We start from the raw sequence: 16,026 nt of genomic DNA on the forward strand, positions 1-16,026 counted from the left end.
TAAGGAACAGATGGAGTTAGAAGAGAAGGGGTAGGAATAATGATGACACCAAGAGCAGAAAAGGCATTAACCAAATGGAGAGCTGTAGGTAGCAGATTGTTACTTACAAAAATTATTATTATTATTATTATTATTATTATTATTATTATTATTATTATTATTATTATTATTATTATTATTATTATTATTATTAGGGCCTATTGAAACCAGAGAAAACGAGAATTTTTCGCGAGTCCTAAACGCCTTCGGAAGAAAATCTTCGTCGATCTCCAAATGGCTTCAGAAGAAATAGCCGTAGACTTAGCATAGAGTTCTAAATGACTCAAGAACGGAATCTTCCCGGAGCAGTAGATCAAACCACGGTTCATTATTATTATTATTATTATTATTATTATTATTATTATTATTATTATTATTATTAATAATAATAATAATAATATGAGTTATAAGGGACTATTGAAACCAGAGAAAAAGAGAATTTTTCGCGAGTTCTAAATGGTTTCGGAAGAAAACCCTGAATCTCCAAATGTCTTCAGAAGAAATAGTCGTAGACTTAGCATAGAGTTCTGAATGTGTCCAGAACGGAATCTTCACGGAGCTGTAAATCAAATCATGTAATTTATTATTATTATTATTATTATTATTATTATTATTATTATTATTATTATCATTATTATTATTATTATTATCATTATTATTATGAGTTATTGGGGCCTATTGAAACCAGAGAAAAAAAGAGAATTTTTCGCAAGTCCTAAACAGCTTCGGGAGAAAATCTTCGTGTATCTCCAAAAGGATTCAGAAGAAATTTCCATAGACTTAGCCTGGAATTCTGAATGATTCCAGAAATCTCTGAACGATTTCGTAAGAAAATCTTCCTGAATCTCCTCTCCAAATGACTTCAGAAGAAATAGCCGTAGACTTAGCATAGAGTTCTGAATGACTCCAGAACGGAATCTTCCCAGAGCAGTTCTGAACGGCTCCGCCCTGGATTCCAAAAGACTTCTGAAGACCTGATCTCTCTCTTTTTTTTTTTCTTAAACATACCTTGCAACACCTCACGATCTGTATGTACTGTAGCTATGGAAGTTTACGCAGTGAACATTGGGAGGAGGATTTCACTTTACTCACAGAGCTCGCGTTCTGGCGGAACAGGTAACAGACTGTGAGAATTTTGTTACAGCTACAGGATGAACTGGAGGCTATTCGGAACACCTTCATCTACAGATAGTTTGGATAGGTGCTGCCGAAGTTGGCGAGCTTTGAAGATCATAGTGTAAGCGCCTTGAAGGATAATTTGCTTGCGGTTTAGCGAGGATGTCCTATAATTGGATTGCATTGGTGCAAAGCGGTGAGCGACGTGTGTTTCTTCAAAATTCGGCATTGAAGATAGACCATATCAGGACGGCATTGGTAAATATATTGTGTTGCTCTTCGTTGACTTTAGTATGATGGCGTATAGTGTAAGCCGAGATATCAATGGCATCCATGTCTTTACCCATCGCCCTTATAGGTAAAGACATGAAAGCCATCGATTTCTCCAAGGAATCTGACGAACCGAGGACAAACAGCACTGAAATGTCTCTTTAAATCTCGAAGGAGACGCGAACTAAGCAAAGAAGATCTTGAAAAACTATAAAAGACAGAAGAGAATAGAGAAGGAAAGCCTTTACATGAAGAAGTATAAAAATAATTGCCTTCAATTATAAATGTAAGTGACCTAAAAACTGAGGTTAAATAGCCTCTACTATTAGCGGTTAGTCGCCTTAAAACAGAGGTCTCAAAGAGCATCTAGTGCTAGAAATAAAGCACCCAAAAATAAAGGTCAAAAAGCTTTTAATGTTAGAGGTGTGGGGATTAAAAATAAAGGTCAAAGAAACTCTAATGCTAGAGGCTCCTTACTTTTAGTAAGGAGCCTCAAAAAAGAGGTCAAAGAGCCTCTAATGTTAAAAGTAAAAAGCCTCAAAATAGAGGTCAAAGAGCCTCTATTGCTCAAAGTAAGGAGCCTTAAAATAGAGGTCAAAGAGCCTCTAATGCTAAAAGTAAGGAGCCTCAAAATAGATGTCAAAAAGCCTCTAATGCTAAAAGTAAGAAGCCTCAAAATAGAGGTCAAAGACCCTCTAATGCTAAACGTAAGAAGCCTCAAAATAGAGGTCAAAGAGCCTCTAAAGCTTAAAGTATGGAGCCTAGAAATAGAGGTCAAAGAGCCTCTAATGCTAAAAGTAAGGAGCCTCAAAATAGAGGTCAAAGAGCCTCTAATGCTAAAAGTAAGGAGCCTCAAAATAGAGGTTAAAGAGCCTCTAACGCAATAGTAAGGAGCCTCAAAATAGGTCAAAGAGCCTCTAATGTTAAATGTAAGGAGCCTCAAAACCGAGGTCAAGAGCCTCTAATTCTAATAGTGAAGAGCCTCAAAATAGAGGTCAAAGAGACTCTAATGCTAGAGTATAGCACCTCAAAATAGAGGTCAAAGAACCTCTTATGCTATAAGTAAGGAGCCTCAAAACAGAGGTCAAAGAGCATCTAATGTTAAAAGTAAGGAGCCTCAAAATAGAGGTCAAAGACCCTCTAATGCTAAAAGTAAGGAGCCTCAAAATAGAGGTCAAAGAACCTCTAATACTAAAAGTAAGGAGCCTCAAAACAGAGGTCAAAGACCCTCTAATGCTAAACGTAAGAAGCCTCAAAATAGAGGTCAAAGAGCCTCTATTGCTCAAAGTAAGGAGCCTTAAAATAGAGGTCAAAGAGCCTCTAATGCTAAAAGTAAGGAGCCTCAAAATAGAGGTCTAAAAGCCTCTAATGCTGAAAGTAAGGAGCCTCAAAATAGAGGTCAAAGACCCTCTAATGCTGAACGTAAGAAGCCTCGAAATAGAGGTCGAAGAGCCTCTAATGCTTAAAGTATGGAGCCTAGAAATAGAGGTCAAAGAGCCTCTAATGCTAAAAGTAAGGAGCCTCAAAATAGAGGTCAAAGAGCCTCTAATGCTAAAAGTAAGGAGCCTCAAAATAGAGGTTAGAGAGCCTCTAACGCAAAAGTAAGGAGCCTCAAAATAGGTCAAAGAGCCTCTAATGTGTAATGTAAGGAGCCTCAAAACCGAGGTCAAGAGCCTCTAATTCTAATAGTAAAGAGCCTCAAAATAGAGGTCAAAGAGACTCTAATGCTAGAAGTGAGCAGCCTCAAAATAGAGGTCAAAGACCCTCTAATGCTAAAAGTAAGGAGCCTCAAAATAGAGGTCAAATACCCTCTAATGCTAAACCTAAGGAGCCTCAAAATAGAGGTCAAAGACCCTCTAATGGTAAAAGTAAGGAACATCAAAACAGAGGTCAAAGACTATCTAATGCTAAACCCAAGGAGCCTCAAAACAGAGGTCGAAGACCCTCTAATGCTAAAAGTAGGGACCCTCAAAATAGAGTTCAAAAACCCTCTATTGCTAAAAGGAGTCTCAAAATAGAGGTCAAAGAGCCTCTCATGCTAAAAGTAAGGAGCCTCAAAATAGAGGTCTAATACCATCTAATGCTAAACCTAAGGAGCCTCAAAATAGGGGTCAAAGACCCTCTAATGCTAAAAGTAAGGAACATCAAAAAAGAGGTCAAAGACCCTCTCATGCTAAAAGTAAGGACCCTCAAAATAGAGTTCGAAGACCTTTAATGCTAAAAGAAGTTTCAAAATAGAGGTCAAAGACCCTCTAATGCTAAAAGTAAGAACCCTCAAAATAGAGTTCAAAGACCCTCTAATGCTAAAAGGAGTTTAAAAATAGAGGTCAAGGAGCCTTTAATGCTAAAAGTAAGGACCCTTAATATAGGAGGTCAAAGAGCCTCTAATACTAAAAGTAGGGAGCCCCGAAATAGAGGTCAAAGAGACTCTAATGCTAAAAGTGAGCAGTCTCAAAATAGATGTCAAAGAGCCTTTAATGCTCAAAGTAAGGAGCCTCTAAATAGAGGTCAAAGACCCTCTAATGCTAAACGTAAGGAGCCTCAAAACAGAGGTCAAAGAGACCCTAAAGCTGAATGTATGGACCCTCAAAATAGAGATCAAAGACCCTCTAATGCTAAAAGTAAGGAGCCTCAAAACAGAGGTCAAAGAGACACTAAAGCTAAAAGTAAGGAGCCTAAAAATAGAGGTCAAAGACCCTCTAATGCTAAACGTAACGAGCCTCAAAATAGAGGTCAAAGACCCTCAAATGCTAAAAGTAAGGAGCCTCAAAATAGAGGTCGAAGACTCTCTAATACTAAAAGTAAGGAGCCTCAAAATAGAGGTCAAAGAGCCTCTAATGCTAAAAGTAAGGAGCCTCAAAATAGAGGTCAAAGAGCCTCTAATGCTAAAAGTAAGGAGCCTCAAAATAGAGTTCAAAGACCCTTTAATGCTAAAAGGAGTCTAAAAATAGAGGTCAAAGAGCCTCTCATGCTAAAAGTAAGAAGCATCAAAATAGAGGTCTAATACCCTCTAATACTAAACCCAAGGAGCCTCAAAAGAGAGGTTAAAGACCCTCTAATGCTAAAAATAAGGACCCTCAAAATAGAGTTCAAAGATCCTCTAATGCTGAAAGGAGTTTCAAAATAGAGGTCAAAGACCCTCTGAAGCTAAAAGTAAGGACCCTCAAAATAGAGTTCAAAGACCCTCTAATGCTAAAAGGAGTCTCAAAATAGAGGTCAAAGAGACTCTAATGCTAAAAGTAAGGACCCTTAAAATAAGATGTCAAAGCGCCTCTAATACTAAAAGTAAGGAGCCTAGAAATAGAGGTCAAAGAGACTCTAATGCTAAAAGTGAGCAGTCTCAAAATAGAGGTCAAAGAGCCTTCAATGCTAAAAGTAAGGAGCCTCAAAATAGAGGTAAAAGACCCTCTAATGCTGAACTAAGGAGCCTCAAAATAGGGGTCAAAGACCCTCTAATGCTAAACGTAAGGAGCCTCAAAACAGGTCAAAGAGACTCTAAAGCTAAACGTAAGGAGCCTCAAAATAGAGGTCAAAGACCCTCTAATGCTAAAAGTAAGGAGCCTCAAAACAGAGGTCAAAGAGACTCGAAAGCTAAAAGTAAGGAGCCTCTAAATAGATTTCAAAGACCCTCTAATGCTAAACGTAAGGAGCCTCAAAATAGAGGTCGAAGACCCTCAAATGCTAAAAGTAAGGATCCTCAAAATAGAGGTCAAAGACCCTCTAATACTAAAAGTAAGGAGCCTCAAAGTAGAGGTCAAAGAGACTTTAATGCTGAAATTGAGCAGTCTCAAAATAGAAGTCAAAGAGCCTCTAATGCTAAAAGTAATGAGCCTCCAAATAGAGGTCAAAGACCCTCTAATGCTAAACGTAAGGAGCCTCAAAATAGAGGTTGAAGACCCTCTAATGCTAAACGTAAGGAGCCTCAAAATGGAGATCAAAGACCCTCTAATGCTAAAAGTAAGGAGCCTAAAAATAGAGGTCAAAGAGACTCTAATGCTAAAAGTGAGCAGTCTCAAAATAGAGGAAAAAGAACCTCTAATGCTAAACGTAAGGAGCCTCAAAATATAGGTCAAACCCCCTCTAATGCTCAAAATAAGGAGCCTCAAAATAAAGGTCAAACAGCCTCTAATGCTAAAAGTAATGAGCCTCAAAATAGAGGTGAAAGACCCTATAATACTAAAAGTAAGGAGCCTCAAAATAGAGTTCAAAGACCCTTTAATGTCAAAAGGAGTCTAAAAATAGAGGTCAAAGAGCCTCTCATGCTAAAAGTAAGGAGCATCAAAATAGAGGTCTAATACCCTCTAATGCTAAACCTAAGGAGCCTCAAAATAGAGGTCAAAGACCCTCTAATGCTAAAAGCAAGGAGCCTCAAAATAGAGGTCAAAGACTATCTAATGCTAAACCCAAGGAGCCTCAAAAGAGAGGTTGAAGACCCTCTAATGCTAAAAGTAAGGACCCTCAAAATAGAGTTCAAAGCTCCTCTAATGCTAAAAGGAGTTTCAAAATAGAGGTCAAAGACCCTCTAATGCTAAAAGTAAGGACCCTCAAAATACAGTTCAAAGATCCTCTAATGCTAAAAGGAGTCTCAAAATAGAGGTCAAAAAGCCTCTAATGCTAAAAGTAAGGAGCCTCAAAACAGAGGTCAAAGAGCCTCTAATACTAAAAGTAAGGAGCCTAGAAATAGAGGTCAAAGAGACTCTAATGCTAAAAGTGAGCAGTCTCAAAATAGAGGTCGAAGAGCCTCTAATGCTAAAAGTAAGGAGCCTCAAAATAGAGGTAAAAGACCCCCTAATGCTAAACTAAGGAGCATCAAAATAGGGGTCAAAGACCCTCTAATGCTAAACGTAAGGAGCCTCAAAACAGAGGTCAAAGAGACTCTAAAGCTAAACGTAAGGAGCCTCAAAATAGAGGTCAAAGACCCTCTAATGCTAAAAGTAAGGAGCCTCAAAACAGAGGTCAAAGAGACTCTAAACTAAAAGTAAGCAGCCTCTAAATAGAGGTCAAAGACCCTCTAATGCTAAACGTAAGGAGCCTCAAAATAGAAGTCGAAGACCCTCAAATGCTAAAAGTAAGGAGCCTCAAAATAGAGGTCAAAGACCCTCTAATACTAAAAGTAAGGGGCCTCAAAATAGAGGTCAAAGAGACTCTAATGCTGAAAGTGAGCAGTCTCAAAATAGAGGTCAGAGACCCTCTAATGCTAAATGTAAGGAGCCTCAAAATAGAGGTCAAAGACCCTCTAATGCTAAACGTAAGGAGCCTCAAAACAGAGGTCAAAGAGACTCTAAAGCTAAACGTAAGGAGCCTCAAAATAGAAGTCAAAGACCCTCTAATGCTAAAAGTAAGGAGCCTCAAAACAGAGGTCAAAGAGACTCTAAAGCTAAAAGTAAGGAGCCTCTAAATAGAGGTCAAAGATCCTCTAATGCTAAAAGTAATGAGTCTCCAAATATAGGTCAAAGACCCTCTAATGCTAAATGTAAGGAGCCTCAAAATGGAGGTCGAAGACCCTCTAATGCTAAACGTAAGGAGCCTCAAAATGGAGATCAAAGACCCTCTAATGCTAAAAGTAAGGAGCCTCAAAATAGAGGTCAAAGAGACTCTAATGCTAAAAGTGAGCAGTCTCAAAATAGAGGAGAAAGAACCTCTAATGCTAAACGTAAGGAGCCTCAAAATATAGGTTAAAGACCCTCTAATGCTCAAAATAAGGAGCCTAAAAATAAAGGTCAAACAGCCTCTAATGCTAAAAGTAATGTGCCTCAAAATAGAGGTGAAAGAGCCTCTAATGCTAAACGTAAGGAGTCTCAAAATAGAGGTCAAAGAGACTCTAATGCTAAAAGTGAGCAGTCACAAAATAGTGGTCAAAGAGCCTCTAATGCTAAACTTGAGGAGCCTCAAAATAGAGGTAAAAACCCCTCTAATGCTCAAAGTAAGGAGCCTCAAAATAGAGGTCAAAGAGCCTCTAATACTAAAAGTAAGGACCCTCAAAATGGAGGTCAAAGACCCTCTGATGCTAAAAGTAAGGAGCCTCAAAATAGAGGTCAAAGAGCCTCTAATGCTAGAGGTGAATCACTTCAAATTAGATATCAAAGAACATATAATGCTAAGATTAAAGTACCTCAAAATAGAGGTCATAGAGCCCTTAATACTAAAGGTACGGCACCTCAAAACAGAGCTTAAATATCCTCTAATGTTGGAAGTATGGCACCTCAAAATAGAAGGTCAAAGACCCTCTAATGCTAAAAGGAGTTTCAAAATAGAGGTCAAAGACCCTCTAATGCTAAAAGTAAGATTCCTCAAAATAGAGTTCAAAGACCCTCTAATGCTGAAAGGAGTTTCAAAATAGAGGTCAAGGAGCCTTTAATGCTAAATGTAAGGACCCTTAATATAAGAGGTCAAAGAGCCTCTAATACTAAAAGTAAGGAGCCCCAAAATAGAGGTCAAAGAGGCTCTAATGCTAAAAGTGAGCAGTCTCAAAATAGAGGTCAAAGAGCCTTTAATGCTCAAAGTAAGGGGCCTCTAAATAGAGGTCAAAGACCCTCTAATGCTAAACTAAGGAGCCTCAAATAGAGGTCAAGGACCCTCTAATGCTAAACATAAGGAGCCTCAAAACAGAGGTCAAAGAGACTCTAAAGCTAAAAGTAAGGAGCCTCAAAATAGAGGTCATAGACCCTCTAATGCTAAAAGTAAGGAGCCTCAAAATAGAGGTCAAAGACCCTCAAATGCTAAAAGGAAGGAGCCTTAAAAAAAAGAGGTCAAAGACTCTCTAATACTAAAAGTAAGGAGCCTCAAAATAGAAGTCATAGAGCCTCTAATGCTGAAAGTAAGGAGCCTAAAAATAGAGGTCAAAGAGCCTCTAATGCTAAAAGTAAGGAGCCTCAAAATAGAGATCAAAGACCCTCTAATGCTAAAAGTAAGGACCCTCAAAATAGAGTTCAAAGACCCTTTAATGCTAAAAGGAGTCTCAAAATAGAGGTCAAAGACCCTTTAATGCTAAAAGTAAGGACCCTCAAAATACAGTTCAAAGATCCTCTAATGCTAAAAGGAGTTTCAAAATAAAGGTCAAAGACCTTCTAATGCTAGAAGTAAGGACCCTCAAAATAGAGTTCAAAGACCCTCTAATGCTAAAAGGAGTCTCAAAATAGAGGTCAAAGAGCCTCTAATGCTAAAAGTAAGGACCCTTAAAATAAGAGGTCAAAGAGCCTCTAATACTAAAAGTAAGGAGCCTCAAAATAGAGGTCAAAGAGACTCTAATGCTAAAAGTGAGCAGTCTCAAAATAGAGGTCAAACAGTCTTTAATGCTGAAAGTAAGGAGCCTCAAAATAGAGGTCAAAGACCCTCTAATGCTAAACTAAGGAGTCTCAAAATAGGGGTCAAAGACCCTCTAATGCTAAACGTAAGGAGCCTCAAAACAGAGGTCAAAGAGACTCTAAAGCTAAACGTAAGGAGCCTCAAAATAGAGGTCAAAGACCCTCTAATGCTAAAAGAAAGGAGCCTCAAAACAGAGGTCAAAGAGACTCTAAAGCTAAAAGTAAGGAGCCTCAAAATAGAGGTCAAAGACCCTCTAATGCTAAACGTAAGGAGCCTCAAAATAGAGGTCGAAGACCCTCAAATGCTAAAAGTAAGGAGCCTCAAAATAGAGGTCGAAGAGCCTCTAATGCTAAAAGTAAGGAGCCTCAAAATAGAGGTAAAAGACCCCCTAATGCTAAACTAAGGAGCATCAAAATAGGGGTCAAAGACCCTCTAATGCTAAACGTAAGGAGCCTCAAAACAGAGGTCAAAGAGACTCTAAAGCTAAACGTAAGGAGCCTCAAAATAGAGGTCAAAGACCCTCTAATGCTAAAAGTAAGGAGCCTCAAAACAGAGGTCAAAGAGACTCTAAACTAAAAGTAAGCAGCCTCTAAATAGAGGTCAAAGACCCTCTAATGCTAAACGTAAGGAGCCTCAAAATAGAAGTCGAAGACCCTCAAATGCTAAAAGTAAGGAGCCTCAAAATAGAGGTCAAAGACCCTCTAATACTAAAAGTAAGGGGCCTCAAAATAGAGGTCAAAGAGACTCTAATGCTGAAAGTGAGCAGTCTCAAAATAGAGGTCAAAGACCCTCTAATGCTAAATGTAAGGAGCCTCAAAATAGAGGTCAAAGACCCTCTAATGCTAAACGTAATGAGCCTCAAAACAGAGGTCAAAGAGACTCTAAAGCTAAACGTAAGGAGCCTCAAAATAGAAGTCAAAGACCCTCTAATGCTAAAAGTAAGGAGCCTCAAAACAGAGGTCAAAGAGACTCTAAAGCTAAAAGTAAGGAGCCTCTAAATAGAGGTCAAAGATCCTCTAATGCTAAAAGTAATGAGTCTCCAAATATAGGTCAAAGACCCTCTAATGCTAAATGTAAGGAACCTCAAAATGGAGGTCGAAGACCCTCTAATGCTAAACGTTAGGAGCCTCAAAATGGAGATCAAAGACCCTCTAATGCTAAAAGTAAGGAGCCTCAAAATAGAGGTCAAAGAGACTCTAATGCTAAAAGTGAGCAGTCTCAAAATAGAGGAGAAAGAACCTCTAATGATAAACGTAAGGAGCCTCAAAATATAGGTTAAAGACCCTCTAATGCTCAAAATAAGGAGCCTCAAAATAAAGGTCAAACAGCCTCTAATGCTAAAAGTAATGTGCCTCAAAATAGAGGTGAAAGAGCCTCTAATGCTAAACGTAAGGAGTCTCAAAATAGAGGTCAAAGAGACTCTAATGCTAAAAGTGAGCAGTCACAAAATAGAGGTCAAAGACCCTCTAATGCTAAACTTGAGGAGCCTCAAAATAGAGGTAAAAACCCCTCTAATGCTCAAAGTAAGGAGCCTCAAAATAGAGGTCAAAGAGCCTCTAATACTAAAAGTAAGGACCCTCAAAATGGAGGTCAAAGACCCTCTGATGCTAAAAGTAAGGAGCCTCAAAATAGAGGTCAAAGAGCCTCTAATGCTAGAGGTGAATCACTTCAAATTAGATATCAAAGAACATATAATGCTAAGATTAAAGTACCTCAAAATAGAGGTCATAGAGCCCTTAATACTAAAGGTACGGCACCTCAAAACAGAGCTTAAATATCCTCTAATGTTGGAAGTATGGCACCTCAAAATAGAAGGTCAAAGACCCTCTAATGCTAAAAGGAGTTTCAAAATAGAGGTCAAAGACCCTCTAATGCTAAAAGTAAGATTCCTCAAAATAGAGTTCAAAGACCCTCTAATGCTGAAAGGAGTTTCAAAATAGAGGTCAAGGAGCCTTTAATGCTAAATGTAATGACCCTTAATATAAGAGGTCAAAGAGCCTCTAATACTAAAAGTAAGGAGCCCCAAAATAGAGGTCAAAAAGGCTCTAATGCTAAAAGTGAGCAGTCTCAAAATAGAGGTCAAAGAGCCTTTAATGCTCAAAGTAAGGGGCCTCTAAATAGAGGTCAAAGACCCTCTAATGCTAAACTAAGGAGCCTCAAATAGAGGTCAAGGACCCTCTAATGCTAAACGTAAGGAGCCTCAAAACAGAGGTCAAAGAGAATCTAAAGCTAAAAGTAAGGAGCCTCAAAATAGAGGTCATAGACCCTCTAATGCTAAAAGTAAGGAGCCTCAAAATAGAGGTCAAAGACCCTCAAATGCTAAAAGGAAGGAGCCTCAAAATAGAGGTCAAAGACTCTCTAATACTAAAAGTAAGGAGCCTCAAAATAGAGGTCATAGAGCCTCTAATGCTGAAAGTAAGGAGCCTAAAAATAGAGGTCAAAGAGCCTCTAATGCTAAAAGTAAGGAGCCTCAAAATAGAGATCAAAGACCCTCTAATGCTAAAAGTAAGGACCCTCAAAATAGAGTTCAAAGACCCTTTAATGCTAAAAGGAGTCTCAAAATAGAGGTCAAAGACCCTCTAATGCTAAAAGTAAGGACCCTCAAAATACAGTTCAAAGATCCTCTAATGCTAAAAGGAGTTTCAAAATAAAGGTCAAAGACCCTCTAATGCTAGAAGTAAGGACCCTCAAAATAGAGTTCAAAGACCCTCTAATGCTAAAAGGAGTCTCAAAATAGAGGTCAAAGAGCCTCTAATGCTAAAAGTAAGGACCCTTAAAATAAGAGGTCAAAGAGCCTCTAATACTAAAAGTAAGGAGCCTCAAAATAGAGGTCAAAGAGACTCTAATGCTAAAAGTGAGCAGTCTCAAAATAGAGGTCAAACAGTCTTTAATGCTGAAAGTAAGGAGCCTCAAAATAGAGGTCAAAGACCCTCTAATGCTAAACTAAGGAGTCTCAAAATAGGGGTCAAAGACCCTCTAATGCTAAACGTAAGGAGCCTCAAAACAGAGGTCAAAGAGACTCTAAAGCTAAACGTAAGGAGCCTCAAAATAGAGGTCAAAGACCCTCTAATGCTAAAAGAAAGGAGCCTCAAAACAGAGGTCAAAGAGACTCTAAAGCTAAAAGTAAGGAGCCTCAAAATAGAGGTCAAAGACCCTCTAATGCTAAACGTAAGGAGCCTCAAAATAGAGGTCGAAGACCCTCAAATGCTAAAAGTAAGGAGCCTCAAAATAGAGGTCAAAGACCCTCTAATACTAAAAGTAAGGAGCCTCAAAATAGAGGTCAAAGAGACTCTAATGCTGAAAGTGAGGAGTCTCAAAATAGAAGTCAAAGAGCCTCTAATGCTGAAAGTAATGAGTCTCAAAATAGAGGTCAAAGACCCTCTAATGCTAAAAGTAAGGAGCCTCAAAATAGAGGTCAAAGAGACTCTACTGCTAAAAGTGAGCAGTCTCAAAATAGAGGTCAAAGAGCCTCTAATGCTTAAAGTAAGGAGCCTTGAAATAGAGGTAAAAGACCCTCTAATGCTAAACTAAGGAGCCTCAAAATAGGGGTCAAAGACCCTCTAATGCTAAACGTAAGGAGCCTCAAAACCGAGGTCAAAGAGACTCTAAAGCTAAAGTAAGGAGCCTCAAAATAGAGGTCAAAGACCCTTTAATGCTAAAAGTAAGGAGCCTCAAAACAGAGGTCAAAGAGACTTTAAAGCTAAAAGTAAGGAGCCTCTAAATAGAGGTCAAAGACCCTCTAATGCTAAACGTAAGGAGCCTCAAAATAGAGGTCGAAGACCCTCAAATGCTAAAAGTAAGGAGCCTCAAAATAGAGGTCAAAGACCCTCTAATACTAAAAGTAAGGAGCCTCAAAATAGAGGTCAAAGAGACTCTAATGCTGAAAGTGAGCAATCTCAAAATAGAAGTCAAAGAGCCTCTAATGCTAAAAGTAATGACCCTCCAAATATAGGTCAAAGACCCTCTAATGCTAAACGCAAGGAGCCTCAAAATAGAGGTCGAAGACCCTCTAATGCTAAACGAAAGGAGCCTCAAAATGGAGATTAAAGACCCTCTAATGCTAAAAGTAAGGAGCCTAAAAATAGAGGTAAAAAAAGACTCTAATGCTAAAAGTGAGCAGTCTCAAAAGAGAGGACAAAGAACCTCTATTGCTAAACGTAAGGAGCCTCAAAATATAGTTCAAAGACCCTCTAATGCTCAAAATAAGGAGCCTCAAAATAAAGGTCAAAAAGCTTCTAATGCTAAAAGTAATGAGCCTCAAAATAGAGGTGAAAGAGCCTCTAATGCTAAACGTAAGGAGCCCCAAAATAGAGGTCAAAGACCCTCTAATGCTAAATGTAAGGAGCCTCAAAATAGGGGTCAAAGACCCTCTAATGCTAAACGTAAGGAGCCTCAAAACAGAGGTCAAAGACTCTCTAAAGCTAAACGTAAGGAGCCTCAAAATAGAGGTAAAAAACCCTCTAATGCTAAAAGTAAGGCGCCTCAAAACAGAGATCAAAGAGACTCTAAAGCTAAAAGTAAGGAGCCTCTAAATAGAGGTCAAAGATCCTCTAATGCTAAAAGTAATGAGTCTCCAAATATAGGTCAAAGACCCTCTAATGCTAAACGTAAGGAGCCTCAAAACAGAGGTCAAAGAGACTAAAGCTAAACGTAAGGAGCCTCAAAATAGAAGTCAAAGACCCTCTAATGCTAAAAGTAAGGAGCCTCAAAACAAGAGGTCAAAGAGACTCTAAAGCTAAAAGTAAGGAGCCTCTAAATAGAGGTCAAAGACCCTCTAATGCTAAACGTAAGGAGCCTCAAAATAGAGGTCGAAGACCCTCAAATGCTTAAAGTAAGGAGCCTCAAAATAGAGGTCAAAGAGACTCTAATGCTTAAAGTGAGCAGTCTCAAAATAGAGGTCAAAGACCCTCTAATGCTGAAAGTAATGAGCCTCCAAATATAGGTCAAAGACCCTCTAATGCTAAATGTAAGGAGCCTCAAAATAGGGGTCAAAGACCCTCTAATGCTAAACGTAAGGAGCCTCAAAACAGAGGTCAAAGACTCTCTAAAGCTAAACGTAAGGAGCCTCAAAATAGAGGTAAAAAACCCTCTAATGCTAAAAGTAAGGCGCCTCAAAACAGAGATCAAAGAGACTCTAAAGCTAAAAGTAAGGAGCCTCTAAATAGAGGTCAAAGATCCTCTAATGCTAAAAGTAATGAGTCTCCAAATATAGGTCAAAGACCCTCTAATGCTAAATGTAAGGAGCCTCAAAATAGAGGTCGAAGACCCTCTAATGCTAAACGTAAGGAGCCTCAAAATGGAGATTAAAAACCCTCTAATGCTAAAAGTAAGGAGCCTAAAAATAGAGGTCAAAGAGACTCTAATGCTAAAAGTGAGCAGTCTCAAAATAGAGGACAAAAAACCTCTAATGCTAAACGTAAGAAGCCTCAAAATATAGGTTAAAGACCCTCTAATGCTCAAAATAAGGAGCCTCAAAATAAAGGTCAAACAGCCTCTAATGCTAAAAGTAATGAGCCTCAAAATAGAGGTGAAAGAGCCTCTAATGCTAAATGTAAAGAGCCTCAAAATAGAGGTCAAAGAGACTCTAATGCTAAAAGTGAGCAGTCACAAAATAGAGGTCAAAGAGCCTCTAATGCTAAACGTGAGGAGCCTCAAAATAGAGGTAAAAACCCGTCTAATGCTCAAAGTAAGGAGCCTCAAAATAGAGGTCAAAGAGCCTCTAATACTAAAAGTAAGGACCCTCAAAATGGAGGTCAAAGACCCTCTGATGCTAAAAGTAAGGAGCCTCAAAATAGAGGTCAAATAGCCTCTAATGCTAGAGGTGAATCACTTCAAATTAGAGATCAAAGAACATATAATGCTAAAATTAAAGTACCTCAAAATAGAGGTCATAGAGCCCTTAATACTAAAGGTACGGCACCTCAAAATAGAGCTTAAATATCCTCTAATGTTGGAAGTATGGCACCTCAAAATAAAAGGTCAAAGACCCTCTAATGCTAAAAGGAATTTCAAAATAGAGGTCAAAGACCCTCTAATGCTAAAAGTAAGAACCCTCAAAATAGAGTTCAAAGACCCTCTAATGCTGAAAGGAGTTTCAAAATAGAGGTCAAGGAGCCCTTAATGTTAAAAGTAAGGACCCTTAATATAAGAGGTCAAAGAGCCTCTAATACTAAAAGTAAGGAGCCCCGAAATAGAGGTCAAAGAGACTCTAATGCTAAAAGTGAGCAGTCTCAAAATAGAGGTCAAAGAGCCTTTAATGCTCAAAGTAAGGAGCCTCTAAATAGAGGTCAAAGACCCTCTAATGCTAAACTAAGGAGCCTCAAAATAGAGGTCAAGGACCCTCTAATGCTAAACGTAAGGAGCCTCAAAACAGATGTCAAAGAGACTCTAAAGCTAAAAAGTAAGGAGCCTCAAAATAGAGGTCATAGACCCTCTAATGCTAAAAGTAAGGAGCCTCAAAATAGAGGTCAAAGACCCTCAAATGCTAAAAGTAAGGAGCCTCAAAATAGAGGTCAAAGACTCTCTAATACTAAAAGTAAGGAGCCTCAAAATAGAGGTCAAAGAGCCTCTAATGCTAAAAGTAAGGAGCCTAAAAATAGAGGTCAAAGAGCCTCTAATGCTAAAAGTAAGGAGCCTAAAAATAGAGGTCAAAGAGCCTCTAATGCTAAAAGTAAGGAGCCTCAAATTAGAGATCAAAGACCCTCTAATGCTAAAAGTAAGGACCCTCAAAATAGAGTTCAAAGACCCTTTAATGCTAAAAGGAGTCTCAAAATAGAGGTCAAAGACCCTCTAATGCTAAAAGTAAGGACCCTCAAAATAGAGTTCAAAGATCCTCTAATGCTAAAAGGAGTTTCAAAATAGAGGTCAAAGACCCTCTAATGCTAAAAGTAAGGACCCTCAAAATAGAGTTCAAAGACCCTCTAATGCTAAAAGGAGTCTCAAAATAGAGGTCAAAGAACCTCTAATGCTAAAAGTAAGGACCCTTAAAATAAGAGGTCAAAGAGCCTCTAATACTAAAAGTAAGGAGCCTCAAAATAGAGGTCAAAGAGACTCTAATGCTAAAAGTGAGCAGTCTCAAAATAGAGGTCAAACATTCTTTAATGCTAAAAGTAAGGAGCCTCAAAATAGAGGTCAAATACCCTCTAATGCTAAACTAAGGAGCCTCAAAATAGGGGTCAAAGACCCTCTAATGCTAAACGTAAGGAGCCTCAAAACAGAGGTCAAAGAGACTCTTAAAGCTAAACGTAAGGAGCCTCAAAATAGAGGTCAAAGACCCTCTAATGCTAAAAGTAAGGA

This window comes from Palaemon carinicauda, chromosome 33 (assembly GCF_036898095.1).
Source record: "Palaemon carinicauda isolate YSFRI2023 chromosome 33, ASM3689809v2, whole genome shotgun sequence".
Classification (NCBI taxonomy): Eukaryota; Metazoa; Arthropoda; class Malacostraca; order Decapoda; family Palaemonidae; genus Palaemon; species Palaemon carinicauda.